This window comes from Eumetopias jubatus, unplaced genomic scaffold (assembly GCF_037043125.1).
Source record: "Eumetopias jubatus isolate StellerSeaLion01/CBP00866 unplaced genomic scaffold, mEumJub1_p1.0 scaffold_7, whole genome shotgun sequence".
In the NCBI taxonomy this organism is placed as follows: Eukaryota; Metazoa; Chordata; class Mammalia; order Carnivora; family Otariidae; genus Eumetopias; species Eumetopias jubatus.
In genome coordinates this window covers 54,739,117-54,751,713 of record NW_028274813.1, presented here as the reverse complement: position 1 = coordinate 54,751,713, position 12,597 = coordinate 54,739,117, and positions in this window count along the sequence as shown.

Genomic DNA, 12,597 nt, shown 5'->3' with positions numbered 1-12,597 from the left:
ACCTACCTCCATCAAAATTTCAAGCTTACTTTGGATTTTTATTATATTTTAGAAAGTGGGGAATAGCCATAGAACTAGGTATACATCAGATTACCTTCTTGTGAAAATATTATTTTTAAATTAAATAATATAGAATGTTCTAATGAACTTTAGGATAAGAATAAAGTTTTAGGGGGGCACCTGGGTGGCTCAGTTGGTTGGGCATCTGTCTTCAGCTCGGGTCAGGTTGTGGTCCCGGGGTCCTGGGATCAGGCCCCACATCGGGCTCCCTGCTCAGCAGGGAGTCTGCTTCTCCCTCTTCCCTGCTGCTCCCCATGCTTGTGTTCACTCTCTCTCTGTCTCTCGAATAAATAAATAAAAAATCTTTAAAAAAAGAATAAATTTTTAGGTAAACTTCAGGATTAAATAACGAAGAAAAGTTTAAATAAAATGTGTTATTTTTGTAAGTTTTATAAAAAATTCATGTTTTTATCTTATGTTTTATGACTATACTGGAAATATTTTATGAGCTTAATTTGTTATTTTTAAGGTTCTTTCTGTGAACCAAAAGGTCAGAAGGTGACTTTAAATGTAGAGTCTATAGAATTCCTTTATATTAAAAAATAAATCTAAAAAAGACTATCACAGCTATTTTTTTCTTATTATGCAAAAGCAAAAAAATAGAAGAGTTGATTAATCATATTAAAGTATAACTTAACAGTATCAGACCTTTTGGAATTGATATTCTGGGGGTACCCTGATTTTATGTTTACTATCTCAATCTCTTTAATTCAGTCTTGATTAGATTTAATAAGGAGTTTAGATATATCCTAACACTTTTGAATTAATCAAAATCCAAGTGATTTAATATTTAAAATATTCATCAAGAAGCTAAGGTTGTATTTTCACAGAGCTTTCATGACAATATGGTTGTTAATTCAGTTATAAAGAACCGTTCATGTGGCACTTACTCTGTGCTACAGTTCTTTATAGGGTAGACTGCAGTGGACATTGTAAAAAATAAAATTCATTTGAAATTGGCACCTTACCGATGTGTGTGTTTTTACTAAATTCAATTAATATAAGTTCGTGTTTATAAAGAAATAACATTCAGCTAGTAATACTCAGTGGAACTGGAAGTAGAATTAACTGAGAAGATGCAACATGTCCACAGAAAACTGTTACTGGAAATACTTTATACAATTGCACCGAAGTTATATGAGATATGGCATTGACATAAGACTGAAAGTCATAATTTAATTCAACCTTATTTTGTTAAGTGAACAATTTCTTTTGAAGTTAGAATACAAAAATGTAAATATTTAGAGAAATTAAACAATCTATTACTGTTCAACAGCTTTTTTGTATGCTTCCTGGGGAAATGGGTTAGCTATGAGCTATTATTTTATAAGCATAATAAATTAGACATATAAATTTCAAAAACTAATTACAAAAGTGCATTCAGCAGTATTAGTGACATAAAATCATTTAATATTGAAATAAGAAGGCTTAAGTTTGAATGAGAATGAGAAAACTAAACTAAAATATCTTGAAATACCATAAAAGTAAGGAGTTAAACACTTATTAAAAGTATTGATAAAAAGGAAAAATTTCCATCAGTTTATCAAAGCTCTTGAAGAATTCTTGGAAGATGGAAAACTAATGAATTCAAATAATGGAAAAAGGAACACATTAAAAAAAATAAAAAGACCCTAGTGGTAATAAACTTCTAGCACGGAGTCAGCAGATGCAAAGAAAATGAAAATGTCTTCATTAAAAGTAAAGGAGGAAGGGAATAGTTATCTCTTGCATTTGTCCGTGTTAAACCTAGAATTGTCTGAAATGAGATTGTAGAAACTGGTGACTTTCACCAGAGGTGTCAGGGTTGGAGAAGCAAGTCAATGTCTCAATAAATTATGATCCTCAGAAAAACAGGGAGATAAGTGGACTACCCCCACATGTCACTAGGAAACAGGTCTCATTTTGTCTTACCAAAATTTCAATAAAGGGAACCAGCATAATTAGATACCATATTAAATTAACATAAAAATCATTATGCATCTTCAATGATACAAAAAATTGAAATTTAAAATTAAAGAAATAACTTAGAATGCAGCACAGACAGGTAAGGAGATGGGGGAAATTTTGAGACACTGAGAGGTACAGAAATCTAATTCATGGATATAGGAAATGATCACTGATGGCTACTGACAGAAAAGGAACCGAGAAGACGTTATGTGCCCCTGATGGAAGTACACACCACTACCTCTCAATTATCCTTGAAAAAAACACCTAACTGCAATCTGATCAAGCCTTTTCATCTAACTACACATTTATGGGAAAAAGAAACAGTTTAGCCAAACCATGGAATGCAATCCGCAAAATCTGGACGGTACATTATTCTACATGACAAGTGATTCTGTGACTCTTCCACAGATGAATTGCAGAGGAGAGGAGCAAAGATGGAAGGGTACTTTATAGATTACAAAGAACATATGTATGGACCATACACGGATGCTGATTTGAGCCATAAAAACCGTTTATGAGATAACAGAAAATCTGAACACTAGCTCTTTTAAGTAAGAGCATTTTTTTAAGTGTGATAATATGTTGTGGTTTTTAAAACACATCCTGATAGAGATGAAGTGATGATGTATAAGATTTAATTCAAAATAACTGGGGGGCGGGCATGGGAGGATGAGCAATTGGTGCTGAGAGAGATGAAATAAAACTGTCCATGAGTAGTTACTGATTGAAGACCTGTGATGGTACCTGGGAGTTCCATTCCTGAGGCATGGCACCTGGGGCAGGGGGAGGGGGGGCTCACTATGCTATTCTCTATATTAGCATGTGCATTTGAAATTTCCCACAATAAAAAGTTAAAATTGGGGAAAAAACATTATGCATCTTCAAATTGAATAGTCATCCAATAATCACCAAATATTTGAGGATAATATGAACATACAAGGGAAGGCATTAGACTTAAATATACTTAGCCCCTTCCAACCCCCCCAAAAAATGATTCATAGAGGGAAAATTAAGAAACACAGTATAAATATAATTTCAGAGAGAGAAACTGGTATCATTAAGATAAATTACAATAAAAAAGATTTTATACATTTAAAAGATTATCATGGTCTAGGTGAGTGAAGGAAGATTAGGTAAAACTTTGATTTTGGAAATCAAAACATCAGTGCTTGAGTTAACAAAACATTTTATATTGTTGAGGTGAAAAAATAAAGATTCAGGAATTATAGCTAAGAAAATGCAACAAAGTCAAGGAGGAGAAAAATAACTTTAAAATAGAGTTTAAGAAATATGAAACGAATGATTCAACATATATCTACTCAAAGCCCCAGGGGGAAAATAATTAAAATGAAGAATAGCATATATGTGAGCTGAGTATCTTCCATAATTAATAAAAATTGTGATGCTACAGATTGATAAAACACAATGTATACTAAGGTGCATGATTAGTTAAAAGACGTATCTACATTAGCTGAGATGAAAATACAGAATAACAAAAATAAAGAGATCTTTATATAAGTCAGAGAGAAAGATATGTTGTTTATATAAGAATGACAAAAAATGACAGCCAACTCTGAAGTACAACGAAGTCAGCCAGGTAACAATGGGAAAATATCTTTAACATACTAAGAGACTATAATTATCTATAAACATTAAATATGAAATAAATTATTTCCTTTATAAGGACATTTATAAAGCAAATACTCAGAGCTTAAAAATTTTTTAAAGAATCATAAAGAAGGAAAACAATTTCAGAACATGGTTTTAAGCAAAGATAGAGGTAGATATGTTACCTAATCTAATATTGTACAAATAAATGCTAATGATAGCTGCAACAATAGTTTGTGGAATTAAGTAAAAGAACACAAATATTATGAGCAGCAATAGTGTATATGTTAGAGCAGGGCATGGAGTGATTAATTAATTTTGAGGTCCACATATTTTTCAGAAGAAACATAATATATAGTTACTGAGATATGATGAAATGTTAAGGTTAATCGCTGAAAGAATACAATTAAAATGTTAAATTTCTGTACCAGGAGAAAAACTGTGTAGAATAATCAACAGAGAAGCAAGCAAACAAACCACAGCAACAACAAAAAGTTAAAACACAGTCACAAAGACAGAGACATAAGCCACAAAGGAGCAAAAGAAGCATTATAAAATTAAAAGATGACTAGAAATAAAAAATGAACATGATAGAAGCAAATTCAAATATTTTAAAACTACAACAAAATGAAAATGCTACAATCACCAGCTAGCAAACAGTTTATCAGATTGGGGTGGAAATCTAACGCTGTCGTCTACTTCTGATGATAACAAAAACCATAGCTCCATCTCGGCACACTGTAGGCAAGGAGGAAAATACAAAATCAGCATCTCTTTTCATCAGTTCTTCCCTATCCTTCACACTCACATTGAGCAATATGGATGGGTGTATTTTATTATTCTTTTTCAGTTACTTGCTTCTTGGCTAGTAATTGCAAGTCTTTTTTATTTTTATTTTTTAAGAACGTGGACTGAATCTGAGAAAATGTGTATCAGTTTTAGGGAACATATAATTGAAATATAAGGAAGTATAAAAAATAATATACACAGATAGATTTTTGTTAACACTGGAGCGCAACCATAGTTAATACAAGAATAGCTACAACATTTACAATATTTTCATATGGCATTCAAGACAAAAATAAGAACATTAGCATAACTTTACAGCTGGAGAGGAATCCTCTCTACTGCCCGCAAAGTGTCCTGATGAGTCATGAGGAAAGTTTTAACTGACTACATGGAAGAATGTTTTGGCAAGACTAATAAAGTAATGCAATAAACAGTTGACTGTATGCTTGCTACATGCCACTACAAAAGTCTTTGAAATAAATTAATAAGCTCCATGTGGAGTAAATTTTGTGTATGGTGTAAGGTAGTGGTCTACTTTTATTCTTTTGTATGTGGCTCTCCAAAGAAAATATGTTCATATATTTTCACACATACACACAGAGAAGTTCATAGATACAGAGAATAGATTGGTGGTTGCCGGAGGCAGGGGGTGGGATGTGAGAGAAATGGGTGAACTTTTTTTTTATTTAAATATTTTTAAGGATATTAAAATTTCTGTCAACAAATATTTTTTTTAATTTATTTATTTATTTGAAAGAGAGAGAGCAAGAGAGCACAAGCAGGGGGAGAAGCAGGCTCCTTCCTGAGCAAGGAGCTGGATGCGGCACTCGATCCCAGGACCCTGGGATCATGACTTGAGCTGAAGGCAGACGCTTAACTGACTGAGCCACCCAAGCATCCCAACAAATAAAAATTTTTAAAAACACTTCTTTTCATGCTATAAGAAGTTGCTGAAAGCTTATCATTTGAATAAAGACAAGTTGGAATTGATATAATGGACAAAAGGAGTTTAGAGAACAAGAGTAGGCACTCTTGATGAAATAAAAATGGAAGCTTAAAAGACACATTGTTTTTGGAAAGATGAAACAAATTTTTAAAATTGCTGCTTCAGAGGGTAGATGCTTTGCTGTTCTTGACTAGCAGATGCGAATAAATTTAACTTGTGTTTTCCAACAGGAAAGTAAAGAACAGAATGATTTGGGGTGAATGTTCAGGAAGCAAACTTTGGATATTTAGAACATGGATTTTTGGACCACTCAACCCCTAAAATATTTTCATTTGATTCATATGTGGTCTAGTCAGTTAAGGCCGCTTTAACAAAATGCATAGACTGGGTGGCTTAAATAACACAAAGTTATTTAACAGAGTCTGGAGTATAGGAAGTCCAAGATCAAAGTATCAGCATGTTTTAGTTCGGTGTGAGACCTCTTCCTGATTTGCTTTGTCCTCTGTCAGAGAGAGAGGGCTCTGGCCTCTTTCTTCTAATAAGGACACTAATCCCAGGGCACCTGGGTGGCTCATTCAGTTAAGCATCTGCCTTCCGCTCAGGTCAGGGTCCTGGGATTGAGCCCTGCATCAGACTCCCTGTTGAGTGGGGAGTCTGCTTCTCCCTCTCTCTCTGCCCCTCCCCACTGCTCGTGCACACAGGCTTGTGCTTGCATGCGTGCTCTCTCTTTCAAATAAATAAATAAATAAATAAATAAATAAATAAATAAATAAATAAATAAATAAAATCTTTAAAAAAAAATGACACTAATCCCATCATAGGGTTGCCATCCCAATAATCTAATCTAAACCCAATTACCTCTGAAAGCCCTCACCCCCAAATACCGTCACATTGAGGATCAGGGCTCAACACATGAATTTTGAGGGGACATAAGTATTCAGTTCATAGCAATATGTTTGGAAAAGGAATTCCAAGCAATTTACCTGATGAAGTATTTTTTTCTTTCATTTCTTATTTTTTCCAGTATAATTAACATATAGTGTTATATTGGTTTCAGGTATACAGTATGATGATTCAACAGTTCTGTACATTTGCCAGTGCTCATCATGATAAGTGTATACTTAATCTCCTTTATCTATTTCACGCATGCCCTCCACTCACCTCCTCGCTGGGATCTATCAGTTTGTTCAGTGTATTTAATGGTCCTTTTTTGGTTCATTCTTTTGTCTCATTTTTACTTTATTTGTTTTGCTTCTTAAATTCCACATTTGAGTAAAATCATATGGTATTTTTGTTTCTATGTCTGACTTATTTCACTTAGCATATTGTCCTCCAGCTCCATTGTTGTTGCAAAAGGCAAGATTTCATTCTTTTTTTTAATTTTATTGTTATGTTAATCACCATACATTACATCATTGGTGTTTGATGTAGTGTTCCATGATTCATTGTTTGCGTGTAACACCCAGTGCTCCATGCAGTATGTGCCCTCTTTAATACCCATCACCAGGCTAACCCATCCCCCCACCCCGCTCCCCTCTGGAACCCTCAGTTTGTTTCTCAGAGTCCATAGTCTCTCATGGTTTTTCTTCCCCTCCGATTCCACCCTTCATTTCTCCCTTCCTACTGTCTTCTTTTTTTTTTTTTAACATATAATGTATTATTTGTTTCAGAGGTAAAACATTATGTCATTGTGGTTTTAATTTACATTTCCCTGATGATTAATGATTTTAAACCTTTTTTCATATGTCTGATATCCATCTGTATGTAGTCGTCTTTCGAAAAATGCCTATTCAGGTCCTCTGACCATTTTAAACTGGATTGTGGTTTTTTGGTGTTGAGTTTTATAAGTTCTTTACATATTTTGGGTAATCCCTTACTGGATATATCATTTACAAATATATTCTCCCATTCGGTAAGTTGCCTTTTAGTTTTGTGGGTTGTTTCCTTTAATGAGCAGATGTAGTCCCAATAGTTTATTTTGATGTAGCCCCAATAGTTTAATTTTATTTTTGTTTCCTTTGCCTCAGGAGACATATCTAGAAAAATGTTGCTATGAATGATAACAGAGAAATTACTATCTGTGCTCTCTTGTAGGACTTTTATGGTTTCAGTTCTCACATTTAGGTCTTTAATCCATTTTTGTGTATGGTATAGGAAAGTGGTCGAATTTCATTCTTTTGCATGTGGCTGTCCCGTTTTCCCAGCACTATTTGTTGAAGATACTCTCTTTTCCCCTTTGTGTATTCTTGCCTCCTCTGTCATATTAATATTAGAAATGCCAAGTATCTACCAAATCTGCCTAAACTAAGGATTTAATTAGTCATTGTGTTAACTTAGAGTTTTACTATTTATGTCTTATTCATACCACTTGTTTTTAAAGACTAGGAACAGCTCCGTTAACAAAATTAAAATTTCCCTCCCCTCAGGACCTATTTATAGCTGTCTCTAATTTACATTCTTTACCAAAATCAACACAATGTATACTATTACATTTTTTTAATCTTTGTCAGCATGACCAATAAAGAACACAATCATCTTAATATCATGGCTTTCTTTATAATTACTATAATTTATAATTATCACTTTATAATTATTATAAAACTAATACATGTACTTGAGAATAGAATGAAACTGAAAAGAAAGTCTCTTGGCTCATCTCACCCCATTCATAATTCTTAATACTTTTTTATAGCTCTATTTTTATTACTTTTAGATACCATGAATTGACTCCAGACAATGAAAGATGAAAAATTTAGCTCACTTGTATGAACCATCACCTTCCCATATCGCCCTCCCCATGTGATTATTTTAGATCTGCAATTATTGTTTCTTCATTTGGTTATTTTGATAGCATAATATTTTCAGAAATTTTATTCCCTCAAAGTAGCTACTTCTTGAATCCGTATTATGCAGGATAATTTTTCCCTCTCATCATTGTATTTATAACATCAAGGTTTACAAAATGCACATCTTATTTTGTAATAAAAAGTGCCTCTGCTCTTCAACTATAAGTTTATTTTAAAAATCAACAATGCTTAGATTAGAAAAATTGCATAATTAATATTCTACATACAACAAAGTGCTGAGATTTTTCCAGTGAAAAAAGTGTGTTCCTTAAATTTTTTTTCTGTTATAAAATAGATCTGCTTTGATGTTTTTTATGAAAGAATACAGAAAGGAGAAGACATGCATTACCCTGTTTTCTTTTTCTTTTAGAGATGTTTTTCTTCTGCTCTGAGTTCTCTTTTATCCATTCTGTTTTTGCTTTATGCATATATTAACTTTTAAAATCTTTTTGAAGGCATTTTTTAAGGATTTTAAAAATTTATCTCTGTCCTCAGAGTAGTCTTTTTTATAACCAAACTGTGCCTTCTGGACCTTCTTAGATCTGATGCCAAATATGCTATTTCTGTCATGTAATAGATAGCTACCACATTCATACAAAGTTATGACTCAGTTGATAAAATAAATTTTGGCTCAGGATAGGCAGCTGTGGTCACAGTCACTTGATATCCTATGGTTTGATAATTAGTTTCAATCTATATCATGAAAGATGTTACTTTACAGTAGTGAATACTTTTTGCAGGAAAAGGAATATCTGCTCCATAACCATAGAACTGTATAGTGTGATTCTCATATGGGGGTGGTGAGAACACTCTCCAGCATTTTAATCCATTGCAGAAAGCACCACAGGATCTGCTGGGTAATAAGGCCCAGTAAGTAATAAGCTTGCCACCCAGTGGATCAGTGTAGAGGTCTGGGACTCACTTAGAACTGGCAATATTCCCAAGACTGTGCAATACTTCCTCCAACATCCAAAAGCCCACCAAACAATGTGGCTTTCTTTTAATGGTAGTATGTGAGATGCAAAAACTTATCTTTTACATTACAGGGAATATCATGTGAATATTTGCATATGTGTCATCCTCAGCATCTTGAGAAGTTTTTCTCCCATGCCTTGGTATCCATGTTTCTTGCTAGAGTATTTAGAGTACTTTGATTTTAACTGTGTACCAAATCCAATCAACATGATGTCGTCACTAAATTGGGCCAATCTGATGTTCTGCTAATGATGGAAATTCCTGAGTACTCTTCAGTGACAGCAGGAAACTTAAAATATCCCTTGGGCAAAATAGGGAGAGATTCCAACACCCCTTCTACATAAAAGCAAACACTTTTTTTGGATAGAATGTGGAGAAAAAAAAAAAGCCATGTTTGTCAGATTACTGGTCCCATAGCAAATGAACAGATTGGGGTATCTGTTTTGGTAAGAATTCCAAAGATAGCACAGCAACTGCCATTGCTCTTATCAGCTTGTTAAGTGATCGTAGACTGACATGATCTTTCTGTGTTTTGCAGGTGACAGTTAAGTAAATGGAAACAGGATATAATGTGACCTACAACTCTGCATCCTTTGGCACTAATCTGCAAATCCTCAAAAATTATGGTATAGTTTCTGCTTTACCATCTTGGTTGGAGGTAAAGAGATAGGGATGTGATCAATGCTAGGCATTTCCACTTTGCCATCCCTACTGTAGTGTTTTTTTTTTTTTTTTTTTTACTTATTTGGCAGGGAATAATATGTAGATTCTCATTTGCATTCAGGGATTAGAAAAATGCCCACAGGGTGAATCCATGGACCCACTGAGGCACAGATTTTAGACATTAGTCCATTTATCATTGGACCTCCTTAAGTTCCCAGTCTTAACTGAGTGCCATAGTGATGCTTGGGGTTTACTAACCTAAGTCAATGTATGAAATAGGTCTTTGGAGGTGTGAGATTTACCCTTTTCCAAGTATATATGTATCCTTATGAATGCACTCAGGTTTAGTTGGAGAAGAATTAAGTATTAGATATTTTATATTCTTGTAAGGTCAACTTCAAAGGAAAACAAACAAAACAAAACAAAACAAAACCAGAATCTCTTTCAATCAATAGACGCTGAGTATGGGGAAGTTATTTTGTCTGGAAATTGTTAGAGATTATCATTTACCTTTACTTTTGAGGCAGCTTCTACTTCCCAGATTTTGCCTTTTCTTCTAGGTTACAAAGTCCAGTACCACACTAGTTAATTTTCCATTGTTTTACTTCTACACTTTGCTCTACTAGCCACTGCCATGAATGACTACAGATTAAAACATTCTAGTTTCTCCTCTGGCTTTATTGCCTGGGCGGCATTTCTTTCTCCATAACAATGAGAATTGCCCTAGTGAGGAGAAACAGGGTCTTTGAGAAAATCTGTGTTGGCTCTCTATTGTAGTCCAGTGTGACCCTGAGAGCTATTGTCTTGCAACCAGGATCTTTGATATCAATAAGGATACTATGAGTCAAGAATAGCAGATCTGCTTTCCATTCCTTCAGGGAGTATACCTAAGAGGTAATTAATTTCTCAGGCTCACAAGACAATTCTACCCAAATATTCTTAATTCACTGAGTTTCTTTTCCTTTTTCCTCACTACTCTGTCAAGGCAGTTCCTACATCATCTCCTCATTTACTGCAAGGTATCATCATGCCCAAACTAGCATCTTGAACATGACTCCGAACCACAAATCACAAGAGAATACTTTTATGCCAATAAACCCTCCCTTATCTAACCGCAAGATTTACCTCCCACACATTTCCAATGCCCTCCAGATCTCCTCATGTATTGGTGAGGTGGTTCTTTGGATATGTGTACTACTCCTGGGAGGAGCCTAGGCTGACCCGACCCTAGTTGTTAGTTTGAAGATGGTGTGTACAAAGTAGGGATAAATATTGTGTAGAACAAGCACCCTCTTATGAGGCAACTGCCTGATTAGGGTTTTTTAGGGTCTTCATGACAGAGGCTTTTCTTTTCAAGAAGATGGAAGGAGCTGCTGCTACCAGCTTGGAGGCCTCAGGGAAATCTGACCTGGAAGAACCTCAGACTGTTCCACACAAATGACTCCATCCGAGGACTCAGATCTCATCGTTTCCCTATGGGGGCCCTGACTTCTGTTTAGAAGACTTGTTGAGGCTATGTATTCATCTTTTGTAGCTCCTAGTTAAAAGTAAATCCTGGGTCTGATTTTCATCACTGTTTGCCCTGAGGTTATCAGAGTTAAATATGTAACAATAGCTTGGGTGCTTTCTTTCCTGTGTGCCTTGACTTGTGATTTGGTATTCTGAATTTGCACAATTTTGTGAGTTTTTTAAAGCTCTTAACAGAATTCCTCTAACCCTACAGCTTTTATAATTACAATTGCCTTCCTATGTTAACAAATGATACTGTTGGTGAAGTGGTACGCTTTCCCTACTTAATACTATTGGCCAAATAACAAAACATTATTTGATGGCAAGCAGGAAATTCATTCAATGGACCTAGAATGGAGAAGGGGAGCTCATGCTCTAAAGGCACATTCTCCCCAATTAAGTCTCATGGTTCAGGTTTTAGGGGTTAGGGTAATTAAGGGGCTGATAAGCCAGCTGATATAGAGGTTTTTCAGGGAAGGGATGAGTGGCTTCTCTAAATCAGAATGCCCCCTCTTTTCTTCCCTTAAATGGGTGCAGTATGATCTGTTATGGCACTGGTAGGTGTGGTTTTTGTTTTTATGATTAGATCGTAATGATCCCAGGGTCATCCATAGGGTTAGCAAGGTGTCTGAACTGGATCAAACTGGTTGAAAACTGGGTCGTAGGGGCTTGTTTGGAGCTTGTGGCTTTTGGCATCTGGCCTTAGTTTCTAGTGGCAAGCAGCACCTGTAGGCAGAGCTAGAAAAATGGATTATTGTGGCTTGTTATCGAGCCCCTGGTGACAATACTGGTAACTCAAAAACTCAGTGATTTACCTTCTGAATACACCTCAGTCAAGTGCTGCTATAAACAAGAACTGTTTTTTGTTTGTTTGTTTTTTACCTTTCCACTTGCCACAGGCAATAAGGTTGTTTTTACCATCTGACCAGTTGGTTAATTACCAAGTTCAGAGTCCCATCCTGAGATTATACTTTTCAGGGCAACTACAAACAAGAGTTGTAGCCTGGGTTTGCACCCTGAAAAAGAGCTAGAGTCAAGGGTTTGCATGCAGGCAGATTTCTTAGGGAAGTGATTCCAAGGAACAGGAGTGGGAAACTGAAAACGGGGAAGAAAAATATAATCCAACTGTGGGTTATTGAGCTAAATACTACACTGGGAAACAAGGTTATGATCCCACTAGTGCCTTTAAAGAGGCAAGTAGAATGCACCTGAGAATTAACTGCCTGAGTATATATGTATCAACCAGAGTTTCAT